The sequence below is a fragment of the Triticum aestivum genome, chromosome 2D (assembly GCF_018294505.1).
Source record: "Triticum aestivum cultivar Chinese Spring chromosome 2D, IWGSC CS RefSeq v2.1, whole genome shotgun sequence".
Classification (NCBI taxonomy): Eukaryota; Viridiplantae; Streptophyta; class Magnoliopsida; order Poales; family Poaceae; genus Triticum; species Triticum aestivum.
In genome coordinates this window covers 638,719,992-638,733,612 of record NC_057799.1, presented here as the reverse complement: position 1 = coordinate 638,733,612, position 13,621 = coordinate 638,719,992, and the positions used below count along the sequence as shown (strand labels likewise).

At 43.4% G+C, this 13,621-nt stretch overlaps 1 pseudogene; it reads left to right on the top strand.

The window, feature by feature from the left end:
* Positions 1 to 7,712: 7,712 nt before the first annotated feature.
* LOC123055237 (probable indole-3-pyruvate monooxygenase YUCCA10) lies at positions 7,713 to 9,393 on the top strand (annotated as a pseudogene).
* The last annotated feature ends 4,228 nt before the right edge of the window (positions 9,394 to 13,621 follow it).

The following is a 13,621-nucleotide window of genomic DNA, read 5'->3' as shown; positions in this document are numbered from 1 at the left end:
TGAAAGGAATGTAAGGATGTTGTCGATGGTAACTCAAATTACCAAGGAACGAGGATGGCACTTATCATCAAGAATTCCATTGATATCCTGGAAGGAGTCAAAATGTTGATGATGATCACGACATTTTGTTGTCGAGGGGATCCACGAAGAAGCAATTGATCAGCGACTGCATCAAGCAAAAGGACTGATGCAACAAAAGATTATTGGAGCCACAGATACTACACAAACTCGGGGTCAAGTTTGTTGTTCAAGGTGAAACGATATGACGAGGAAAATCGACGTAAGCTTAGCTCATCGTCGAAAGTGGTGCTCCGGGAATAAGGACCAGGTAGCACAGTTAAAATCATCAAGATAATGATATAGCCGAGCAGGCTAGGAATGACGTGATCGGATTACGAACTCGTAAGCAAAGGAGATTACTAAGAGTTGTTTAATCGTGATGCGGACTCGATTCAGTTATCGATGTCCTTGAGTATTTAATAACTCGGAGCCCGTGAAAAATTGGAATCAATGAGAATGTAATACTTGATGGAGAACTCATAATAAGTTATGCAGTTCCGTGATAATCTCGAGATACCAGGGGGTAATGCTCGACGACAAACCAAAGTAGAGTTGGACTGGGGGTATTGCTCTGCAGAAGACAAGTGCTTAAACTTGCACGAGAAATGGTATTTAAAAGAGAACATGGTTGGAACCACGATTGCAAAATGTCAGATCCTAGATATAAGATGAACTTATACCAAGGGAATAATTAATTTAAGAAAAGCTTTAATGATAAGATCTACATCGTGTCCATGGGCATGAACGCAAAGTTCAAGGTCGACTCCCACTTCTTCAATGCATAATCTTTCATTCACTTCTCGCGTTTGATGAAGTTGCAGTGTTTGAAAATTTTTATCTGGCAAAATACCAGAAGAGTATGACTCATGAAAACTTTCGAGTTCACACATATTATGAAAGGCATAGGTTCAACTCATCGGGGCATCGTGGAACATATACCACAAGCTTCAGGGGTAAATACTCAAGCTCGATAGTAGAGCATGGGTGTCAAAACGAGAGGATACAATTTACTAAAGGCATTATGTATCAGGAAAGAACTCACAAGTGATTAAATATGAGGGCACTGTCGGATAATAATCTAACAAAGGATTGGTGGTCCACAAGGGATCAGATGTGAGCATCGGTACTCAACTAGAGGAAGAAGAATGCAAGGGGATCAGATTATAGAAACAACTGGCTAACTCAAAGCTCAAATGCAAAGGAATTATGATTTCCAAATCAAGGGATCAGAAGCAAACGCTCTGATTAAGGATGGATAAGTTCAATAGCCTTAGGGGTACAATCGATGGCAATTTGATTGGTCGATACCAGCTCATGTTTAAAATGACGTTTGAGCCAGAAGAAGAATCCTAGGATCTGATTGAGGATTGCGAGCATTCGCAACAAATTGAATCAACGGACTCAAAATGATAATGACAAGAGATGCCAATAAGATTACGAGACTTATGGATTAACCATAATGCAAGCAAACAAGAATTTCAAGAGCAATAGGCTCCTGAGGATTTTCGAAGATCGAATAGTATTTTGAAGACTATTGTGGAATACTTGAATCAACTGGGGATGACCGGATACTCGGTAAGTGCGAGAATTATCGTAGGGGTATTCAGGTGACAAAGAACAGCAAGGCAGTAAGCTCAAAGGATTCTCGGAACAACAGAGAGAATTTCGGGGTATCTTGTAATAACAAGATCAACTGGGAAACATTGTATGAATGGCGAGTATACGTGGTTATCCATAGGAGTTTATCGATGAAAGGGAATTGCAAAAGCGATGAACACAAGTCCTCGGGTTATCAGCAGAGAGTATCTTCAGGGTCTTCACGTGCAGCAGACGATCATCAATAATAAGGGGCTCTCCGGGTGAAAGTGATAACGAGATCCTAATGTTAGATTTAGTAAAATTCAATTAACCCGAATAGAAGAGAGATCAGAGTCCCAGAGTATAGGTCGAGGAGTAAAAGATCCTAGTACCACCCAATGGCGACGTGGGCCCGTAAGACACACAGCCATGTTAGTAAAAGTTTTGTAATGTCTAGACTCGACTTCGGCCAAGGAGTGTGGAAAGGGGGATTCCTACAGGCAGTCGGCTCTGATACCAACTTGTGACGCCCCCGATTTGACCGTACAGTAATCATGCACGCAAATGTGTACGATCAAGATCAGGGACTCACGAGAAGATATCACAACACAACTCTACAACATAAATAAGTCATACAAGCATCATAATACAAGCCAGGGGCCTCGAGGGCTCGAAACAAGTGCTCGATCATAGACGAGTTAGCGGAAGCAACAATATCTGAGTACAGACATAAGTTAAACAAGTTTGCCTTAAGAAGGCGAGCACAAAAGTAGCAACGATCGAAAAGGCAAGGCCTCCTGCCTGGGACCTCCTGACTACTCCTCGAAGCCGAACTCCATGTAGAATCATCCTCGGGATCTCTAGCTCCTGGACTCCAGCATCTGGTTGCGACAATCAAGTATAGAAAGGGGAAAAGAGGGAGAAAAGCAACCGTGAGTACTCATCCAAAGTACTCGCAAGCAAGGAGCTACACTACATATGCAATGGGTATATGTGTAAAGGGGCCATATCAGTGGACTGAACTGCAGAATGCCAGAATAAGAGGGGGATAGCTAGTCCTGTCGAAGACTACGCTTCTGGCCATCTCCATCTTGCAGCATGTAGAAGAGAGTAGATTGAAGTCCTCCAAGTAGCATCGCATAGCATAATCCTACCCGGCGATCCCCTCCTCGTCGCCCTGTTAGAGAACGATCACCGGGTTGTATCTGGCACTTGGAAGGGTGTATTTTATTCAGTATCCAGTTCTAGTTGTCATAAGGTCAAGGTACAACTCCGGGTCGTCCTTTTACGAGGGACACGGCTATTCGAATAGATAAACTTCCCTGCAGGGGTGCACCACATAACCCAACACGCTCGATCCCATTTGGCCGGACACACTTTTCTGGGTCATGCCCGGCCTCGTAAGATCAACACGTCGCAGCCCCACCTAGGCTCAACAGAGAGGTCAGCACGCCGGTCTAAACCTATGCGCGCAGGGGTCTGGGCCCATCGCCCTATGCACACCTGCACGTTGCGTACGCGGCCGGAAGCAGACCTAGCCCCCTTAATACAAGCGCGAGCTTACGGTCCAATGCGGCGCGCGCTACTCAGTCGCTGACGTCAAAAAGAGCTTCGGCTGATACCACGACGCCGGGATACCCATAACTACTCCTGCGTAGATGGTTAGTGCGTATAGACCAAATGTCCAGACTCAGATCAAATACCAAGATCTCGTTAAACGTGTTAAGTATCCGCGAACGCCGACCAGGGCCAGGCCCACCTCTCTCCTAGGTGGTCTCAACCTGCCCTGTCGCTCCGCCATAAAGTAACAGTCGGGGGCCGTCAGGAACCCAAGGCCCACCTCTACCGGGATGGAGCCACCTGTCCTTTCAGCCCCCTCATCAGAATCACTTGCGGGTACTCAACGAGCCGACCCGACTTTAGTCACCACATGTGTCATGTATATAAAGTATATAGTATATACCCGTGATCACCTCCCAAGTGATCACGGCCCAGTAGTATAGCATGGCAGACGGACAACAGTGTAGGGCCACTGATGGAACACTAGCATCCTATACTAAGCATGTAGGATAGCAGGTAAGGGTAACAACTAGTAGCAACAATGACAGGCTATGCATCAGGATAGGATTAACGGAAAGCAGTAACATGCTACACTACTCTAATGCAAGCAGTATAGAGAAGAATAGGCGATATCTGGTGATCAAAGGGGGGGGCTTGCCTGGTTGCTCAGACAAGAAGGAGGGGTCGTCACGGTGACGTAGTCGACCACAGGGGCATCAGCATCGTCACGGGGTCTACCGGAGAGAAGAGGGGAAAGAAACAGTAAATACAATGCAAACATAAGCATGACGATGCGTGACATGACAATGAGCGGTGCTAGGTGTGTCCTAACGCGACAGTAGGTGGTACCGGCGAAGGGGGAAACATCCGGGAAAGTATCCCCGGTGTTTCGCATTTTCGGACAGATGAACCGGAGGTGAAAAGTTGCAGGTTCGATAGGTTAGGGATGTGTGGTGGACGAACGGACTGCGTATCCGGATTCGTCTCGTCGTTCTGAGCAACTTTCATATTGAAAATATTTTAATCCGAGTTACGGATTAAAAGATATGATTTTCTAAAGATTTTATTAATTTCTGGAATTTAATTAATTATTTAACTTAATTCAAAAATGGATTTATGACATCAGCATCATGTCATGCTGACGCCAGCAGTCAACAGGGGTTGACTGGGTCAAACTATCGCGTGGGTCCAGTGGGACCCACGTGTCATACTCTGTTAGGTTAATTAGGGTTTAGTTAAACTAATTCTGTTTAATTAAACTAACAGGTTAATTAGATTAATTCATTAGGATTAATTAACTTTAATTAATTAATATTAACATGATTAAACAAGTTAATTAATTATCTTAATTAATTAACTAATTAATTATTATTATTATTATTATTATTATTATTATTTCTTTTTTTCCATTTCCTTTTTTTATTTCGTTCAGGGGCTAGGCCCACTTGTCATAGGCCCATGGGGCCAACAGGGTTAACGGGCGCGGGGTGTGGCGTGGGCGCCCGTGCACCCGAACGGGGCATCAGGGGGCGCCGGCGGTGGCCGTAGCCCGGCGCGCCGGGACGAGGCCGTGGCCTCGGCGAGGCTCGTGGGCCGGTGCGGGAGGAGCGGTGCGGGGCGGCGGTGAGCGCTGCCGCGCGTCGGGCTGCGACGTCAGCGGCGGGCGATGCCGCGGAAAGCAGCAGCGGGGCACGATCATGGGCGCGCGGGGGGCACGCCCAGGGAGCGACAGGCGCGAGCCGGGCGAGCCCAGTGCGCGGCCGGCGCGTAGTGGCCGTGCGCGGGCATCGGGAAGGCCGCGGTGAGCGCGAGGACGCGGGCCGGATCCAGTGACGGGGAGAGAAGAGCGGGGGAACGAGGCTCACGGCGGGGATGGTAGGGAGACGGCAGTGGGCTCGGGGAGGGTCGGGGTGGTCCGACGAGGGAGAGGACGAGGCGGACGACGGCGACGGGGACGAGGCAGTCCGGCGACGGGGGGGCTCCGCGCGGCGACGTCGGCCTCAGGGCGCCGTGGGTGTCGGGGGCGAGGCGGGGAGACGACGGCGATGTGGCCCGGCGCGTCGAGGCCGTGAGCCGCAGCGGCGGCGGGGCAGCGCCAGGAACGGGCGCCGGCGTCTTGGGGGGCGCGGCGATGTGGGGCGATGGGCTCGGGGCAGTTGCCCGATCCAGATGGGGAAGGGCGAGAGAGAGAGGGGAGAGTGGGGATCGTGGGAGAGAGTGGGTGAGGCCTAGGGTTTCGGGGGGAGGGTATGTAGGCCGGGGGAGTGGGGTGGGCCGTGTGGGCAGGCCTGGCTGGCCATCAGCTGGGCCACGAGGCCCACCAGGGCAGGGGGTTTCTCCTCTTTTTATTTTTATTCTTTTCCTGTTTCTTTTATTTATTTTTCTTTTCTGTTTTATTTTATTACCAGTAGATTTTAGTTTTATAAAAAAATGAGACCAACACTTAAATTAGTGTTTTAAATTACCCCTGTGCCACAAGAAGTCTCACACTTTAATAAAATAGGTTTATATTTGTTTGCTATTTAAAAGCATTTAAGTAATTGTTTAGCCCCTGTTTTAATTAATTTCCTGCATCTAAACATTTTATCAAAATGTGGTTTCTCCACCATAATTATCTATGCAATATTTGGTTCATTCCGAACATTTTAATTTTAATATTTGAAAAAATTTATTGTTTGCTTGATTTTGGATTTGAATTAGAATCAGTTTCGAACTAACGTGAGATTAACAACAGTAACCGAAGTGACGTGTCATCATTAGCAGAGGGTTGCTGTAGCTTAATTATCCGGGCGTCACAGATGACAAGAGAATTAATTTAGTTGGGATGACACTTGCTCACTTTCTTTCACTAAATCTAGTGGGTGACCTCTTTGTGACGGCGGCGAATGTCATATTTGGAGATCGATCGAGGTATATGGCGTCACAAGGCCCAAAACCAAAAATGGTCGAATGACCCTCAACTTAGAAACCGACCGACCCGCAACGATTGAGTTGGGACTGTTGGATTAATAAACCCTTCACCCATCAAACCCTGCCAGCTCCTTGCGGATGGACGATGCTTGCACACATTTGAAAACATGTACTCTAGTAGTCTGATTACCACTATACTTACATCTGGGTGCCACTTATTTGCGCAGGACATGTTTGACCAATGTTGTGACCACGCAAGGGATAACGGGTACTTGTTGTGGGAGGACGCGAAGAAGATGCGGTTGGTAGTGAGTGGGGAGTTCCACCAAGAAATGCGGGAGTTCCTCCGCAGGCAAAAATGATCCAAGGGAAGTGACCATCTGGAAAGAAGAGAAGATGCTACTTGTCTGTACCACACGCTCCTTCTTGTGAGGAAGGCCTGAATCCACCTACCCAGCAGACAAGTCTTTAGAAGATCCAACTGCAGGAGGCGGAGTGGTAGTCTGGTAGATGTTGAAATCATTTGGACTCGACGGTAGTAAATCGAATGTAATCATATGTTTGATAGGTTCAGTCTGTAGTTTAAGCCATGCTAAATGTAAGTCACAGAAATTAGTGGATTATTCTGTTAGGCAAATCAAAATCCGATGAACTGTATGTGCTCCACTTCTCCTGTTCAATTTTGCATGGAAGTTCCATATAATTGTGATTAATCTGTGTCAGTCAGTTTGGAACCAGACAAGTTTGCAAAACTGCATCGAGACAGGATTGAGAATTTTGATTTTCAGTAAATTGGTTTATTATCTTTTTAACAAAATATATTCACACTCTGGTGTGTAGAGTTAAAAATACAATGAGCGTTCAATTTGATGTTCAGGCATAGGACAATATGCATGTACCAAAGTTGAAATATGGCCTCACATTAAATGAGTGTTCAGTATAGAAATGAATTTATATTAAAAAAAACTGGTTTCAAATATTTGAACTAAAGTTCCACTTTTTTTGTTCACAACATCGAACAGCTCGTTGTGTTGACACCAAAGGTATGGCAATGGTCGTCAACTCAACCGGGGGCAAAACAAAAACTGAACGTCTTACAACTGAACCAGAGGCAAAACTAGCCGACAAAACCGGTTAACATGGTTGGTAACAAATCCTTATGAGATATTTGTTTCCTTTTGTCATCCACATTATAGTAACTAGAGAAAATGAAATAGGACTTTGCCTATAAATATGTGTTTGGAAATCAGACTTATCCTTATCATGTCCTATATCGCATACAAAGAGGAAGAAACACTTGAATATTATTGGAGTAGTAATTGTCATTGGTGATGATGCGAAAGGAAATAAACATGAAGAATCTTTAATCTACACATAAAAAAGATGGTCGATAAGTTTCCAATACCAACAATCGATCAACGGTGTGTTTCCTACCTATTTTGTATCAGTACACACTTCAACCAACAACGGCTCCATTTTTAGATGGAAATACTCCTACAAACTAGGATTAGGCCTCAATAAATATTTACCTTTTTCATCCCTCAATCCATAAAACAAATTGGCCCATGAATGATACCAGTATATATATGCCCCCATACACAAGCATGTCGTCCAAAGTTCATCGGGCAAACACACAAACACTGGACTACCACCGAACTTATCCCACAACTTTGTCAAGTCTTCTCTTTGAAATGGAGGGTGTTACAGTGTTGATTGTTGGTGCTGGGCCAGCAGGCCTCGCAACGGCAGCATGCCTTAGCCAATTCTCAATTCCTTATGCCATCGTCGAGCGCGAGAGCTGTAGCGCGTCACTCTGGCGCAACCGCGCGTATGATCGCCTCAGGCTGCATCTCGCAAAGGAGTTCTGTGAGTTGCCACACATGTCATACCCTGTAGATGCACCAACATACATACCAAAAACCTTGTTTGTGAAGTACTTGGATGACTATGTTGAGCGTTTCAACATTCAACCAAAGTATCTCAGCAGCGTGGAGTCATCCACATATGACAATGATGAAAAATGTTGGTCCATTGTGGCAAAGGACATGTCAAAGTGCACCACAGTCAAGTTCATGGCGAAGTTTCTTGTTGTGGCAAGTGGTGAGAATAGTGCAGAGAATATTCCAATGTTCCCTGGACTGGAAAACTTTCCAGGTGATGTTATCCAGTCCTCAAGCTACAAGTCAGGCAAGAGCTATTCTGGCAAGAATGTATTGGTCATTGGATCTGGCAACTCGGGGATGGAAATTGCTTATGACCTTGCGACCCATGGTGCCAACACGTCGATTGTTATACGAAGCCCGGTACGTACATGCACTATATATCTTCATTGGGTGCATGAACGCAAATTCTTAGTATAGTTATTAATAGAAGAGATTCAATTTTCAGTGTTATTACTAATAGGAAGTATTTCACATAGAAAAAGAGATGGACTGTTTTATATCACACACAAACAACTGAAAGACTAGAGGAACCACATGACAAAAATTTATTTCTTGAAAGAAGAAATTCTATGAATTTTTTTTATCATGCATACTTCAAAAGAGGTGTGACATGTTTTGTGGTTGCAGATTCATGTAATGACAATGGAATTAATTCGTTTGGGGATGACACTTGCTCACCATCTTCGATTGAATCTAGTGGATAAACTCCTTGTGATGGCAGCGTATTTAATATTTGGAGACCTGTCACAGCATGGCATCACAAGGCCAAAAATGGGTCCAATGACCCTCAAATCAGAAACAGGCCGATCTGCAGTAATTGATGTTGGGACTGTTGGATTGATCAAAAAAGGCATCATCAAAGTAAGTATATCCTTGACATGACATAAATTTATAACATATGTTGATTTGATATGCCGAGTTATCAATGTATTTTTATCTCCTAAAGGTTCAAGGGAGCATTAGTAAGATCAAGGGCAACATAGTTAAATTTCAATGCAGTAAAAGAATGTCATTTGATGCAATTGTGTTTGCAACTGGATAAAAAAGCACGACAAATATGTGGCTCAAGGTAATATAGCTTGTGTTTGAACATGTCTGAGTTTGTTTTCTTGGTGTAACCATTATTAAATCTGCTAACAAGGTCTATGTGTTTTTAATCCAGAATGGTGAGAGCATGTTAAATGGCAATGGACTGCCCATCCAAAAATATCCAAATCATTGGAAAGGTGAAAATGGGCTCTACTGTGCTGGGTTGGCGAGGAGAGGATTAGCTGGTATTGCAACAGATGCCAAGAATATCGCTAATGACATCAAATCTGTGATGGACTCTATGTCAAGTTAAATCATCTTTTACATGTAGTTTACCATGGCAAGCATGCTAGAAGGTTGATTCTTTGAGAAATATATCCATTGTGTCACCTTTGTATCTAGCTTTTAGACAAGTAAATTTATGTTTATTTTAAGGTTCATATGTGCCCCGGAGGGAGATGTACTATTATACTATAATCAAGGGCTTTGTACTCTTATTACGCGGAGAGATTTCTAATTTTGGTTGAACCTACAACTGTGTATTATATTTTATTTACTTGAAATTATATGTGCAAAAGGCATGCGCTCAATACTCTATTATCTATACCAAAATCTCTTGTGGCGTGTTTACCCCATCAACATACAACGGTAGGAGGTAGTAATCACATCAGCCTAAAAATAATGCATAGTTCACTACATCCATCGCCAGTACTGTAGTGCTATTCAGTCTTAGAATGGCACTAGTTATCATCCCGTGCATCTGCATGGGGTAGCTGACGTACTATAAATCATTAAAAATATTTGTGAACATATTTAGAAACTTAAAATTAAAACTTAGAACACCATATGACGGAAAACTACTATTTAGAATGTGTATTTGTGGTTAGGTGATACACGTATCCTTAACTGTTGTGGACATAGTTTGTTGTGCCCGAAGCGCAGGGTTTGCAGTATGCAGTAAGTTTTCCATCGGCTGAGATCCAAGGTATCCATCCGCATAGTCTTGGATATAAATTTCTTATTACCTTGCGACCATGGTGCCAATACTTCGATTGTTATACGAAGGCTGATATGTACTACATGCACTATATATTTTCACTGGGTACATGAACACAATTTTTTTAGTATAGTTGCCACTGGAAGAGATCCATTTTTTTAGTATTATTACTAATAGAAAGTTTTCACATATATAAGAGATGGACTGTTTGATATGACGCACAAACAAACAAACAAAATAGAGGAACTACATGACAAACAATTAACTTTTGAAAGAAGAAATTCTATGAAATTTTGTTTTATCATGCACGCTTCAGAAGAGGTGTGACATGTCTTTTGGTTGCAGATTCATTTAATGACAACAGAGTTTATTCAGTTGGGATGACACTTGCTCACCATCTTTCACTAAATCTAGTGAATAACCTCTTTGTGACGGCAGCGAATTTCATATTTGGAGACCTATCGAGGCATGGCATCACAAGGCCCAAAACCAAAAATGGATCACAACGACCCTCAAGTTAGAAACCTACCGATCCATAGTGATTGATGTTGGGACTGTTGGATTAATAAAAAAATCATCATCAGAGTATTTGGAATATTTGAAGTAATCTGCCTTATTAGTCGTATTTTTTATAGTTGAAAATAATAAGTAGACCTTTTCTCTCATAATGTCGGTTTGTTTTCTAGTTGGCACTTCTAGAGATATCGTAGTCATCTACCTAGATAATATAGATCTGACTCAAATGCGCAATTATATATTTCAAAAATAAGGCACTTACATGACGAAGAAGGCGGCTACTTGCATATATACTGAATGTTCATTATATTTGAAGGCATAACAAGCAATCATTTGTTTTCTTTTTGGAGAAACACCGACATTGGATTTATAGAAGTGTCAATGGGATATATAAAACATCATTTGAATCAAGACAATAAGAAATCCTAAGTACCCTTTTTTACAATGTGAACTGGCGAAATAAAGCATATATAGTGGATGAGCTTCTCCCAGTTTTGTCTATCGCTTTTATCAACTGATGACTCATTGGAATTTACTGACTTCCAAGACAAAATATACTCGGATGGCAAAGATTGTTGATGCCAAACTTGAATTAGCTAAAAGCAACTATAACAGTAACTGAAATATGATCTTAACACGCTCGTGGATTGGCGGAGTGTACCTCTGTATTCTATTTTCCCTTTTCAAAAATAGCACATTTAACTGATGCATTGTTCGAGCAATCTTCAAATCATTCAAAAAGTAATAATCTGAGGCATTGTTTGGCCAGCCTCCTGAGTATGACATGATGGGCCGGCCCCTTAAGCAAGGAGAAGAAGCAAGCAGGCCCAGCAATGACGAGCGAGGCCTCCACAAGTCCACAAGTCCACAGAAACAAAACCCGCCAATCCGCCATCCTCCTTCCTCCTCTCGGGTTTTAATACGCAGCGTTGCTGTCTCCCTCCCCACCTCCGTCCCCCGCCGCCCCGCCTCCTACCCGGCAGACCACCACCGAGGCCCGAGCCAGCGGCCATGACCGGCAAGAAGCAGCCCAAGGGCAGCCGCCTGCCGCTCGGCACCGACGCCGACGCGGTGGCCGACGCCGGGAAGCGTCGTCGCTCCGGCGCCGCCAAGCGCCACCAGGCCGAGGAGGAGGAGTTCGTGCCCTCCTCCATCAGCGCCAAGATCCTCGCGAGGCCCTCAAGCAGCAGCAGGAGCAGCAGGAGGAGATCCTCCGCGTACTATTCAGTCTTCGAATGGCGCAAATTATCAACCTGTGCAACTACATGGGCTAGCTGATGTACTAATAAATCAGTAAAAATATCTGTGAACTGATTTAGAAACTTAAAACTAAAAGTTAGAACACCATATGACGGAAAACTACTATTTAGAACGTGTATTTGTGGTTACATGATACTGGTATCCTTATATATTGTGGACACAGTTTGTTGTGCCCGAGGCGCCCAGGGTTTGCAGTATGCAGTAAGTTTTCCATCAGCTGAGATCCAAGGTATCCATCCGTCTAGTCTTGGATATAAATTGCTTATGACCTTGCGACCATGGTGCCAATACTTCGATTATTATACGGAGCCTGATATGTACTACATGCACTATATAGTTTCATTAGGTACATGAACACCATTTTTAGTATAGTTACCACTAGAAGAGATGCATTTTTTTCAGTATTATTACTAATAGAAAGTATTTCACATATATAAGAGATGGATTGTTTTATATCTTGCACAAACAACAAAACAACAAGAGGAACTACATGACAAAAAAATAACAATTGAAAGAAGAAATTCTATGAAATTTTGTTCAATCAGGCATGCTTCAAAAGAGGCGTGACATGTCTTTTGGTTGCAGATTCATGTGATGACAAGAGAATTAATTTAGTTCGGTTGACACTTGCTCACTTTCTTTCACTAAATCTAGTGGGTGACCTCTTTGTGACGGCGGCGAATGTCATATTTGGAGATCGATCGAGGTATATGGCGTCACAAGGCCCAAAACCAAAAATGGTCGAATGACCCTCAAGTTAGAAACCAACCGACCCACAACGATTGAGTTGGGACTTTTGGATTAATAAACCCTTCACCCATCAAACCCTTCCAGCTCCTTGCGGATGGACGGTGCTTGGACACATTTCAAAACATGTACTCTAGTAGTCTGATTACCACTATACTTACATCTGGGTGCCACTTATTTGCGCAGGACATGTTTGACCATTGTTGTGACCATGCAAGGGATAACGGGTACTTGTTGTGGGAGGACGCGAAGAAGATGCGGTTGATAGTGAGTGGGGAGTTCCACCAAGAAATGTGGGAGTTCCTCCACAGGCAAAAATGATCCAAGGGATGTGACCATCTGGAAAGAAGAGAAGATGCTACTTGTCTGTATCACACGCTCCTTCATGTGAGGAAGGCCTGAATATACCTACCCAGCAGACAAGTATTTAGAAGATCCAATTGCAGGAGGCAGAGTGGTAGTCTGGTAGATATTGAAATCATTTGGACTCGACGGTCGGAAATCGAATGTAATCATATGTTTGATAGGTTCAGTCTGCAGTTTGCACCATGCTAAATGTAAGTCACAGAAGGTACTGGATTATTCTGTTAGGCAAATCAAAATCCGATGAACTGTACGTGCTCCACTTCTCAGTTCAGTTTTGCATGGAAGTTGCGTACAATTGTGATTAATCTGTGTCAGTCAGTTTGGAACTAGGCAAGTTTGCAAAACCGCATCAAGACAGGATTGAGAATTTCGATTTTCAGTAAATTGGTTTATTATCTTTTTAACAAAATATATCCACACTCTGGTGTGTAGAGTTAAAAATACAATGAGCGTTCAATTTGATGTTCAGGCATAGTACAATATGCATGTACCAAAGTTGAAATATGGCCTCACATTAAATGAGTGTTCAGTATAGAAACGAATTTATATTAAAAAAACGGGTTTCAAATATTTGAACTAAAGTTCCACTTTTTTTTTGTTCACAACATCGAACGGCTCATTGTGTTGACACCAAAGGTATGGCAATGGTCGTCAA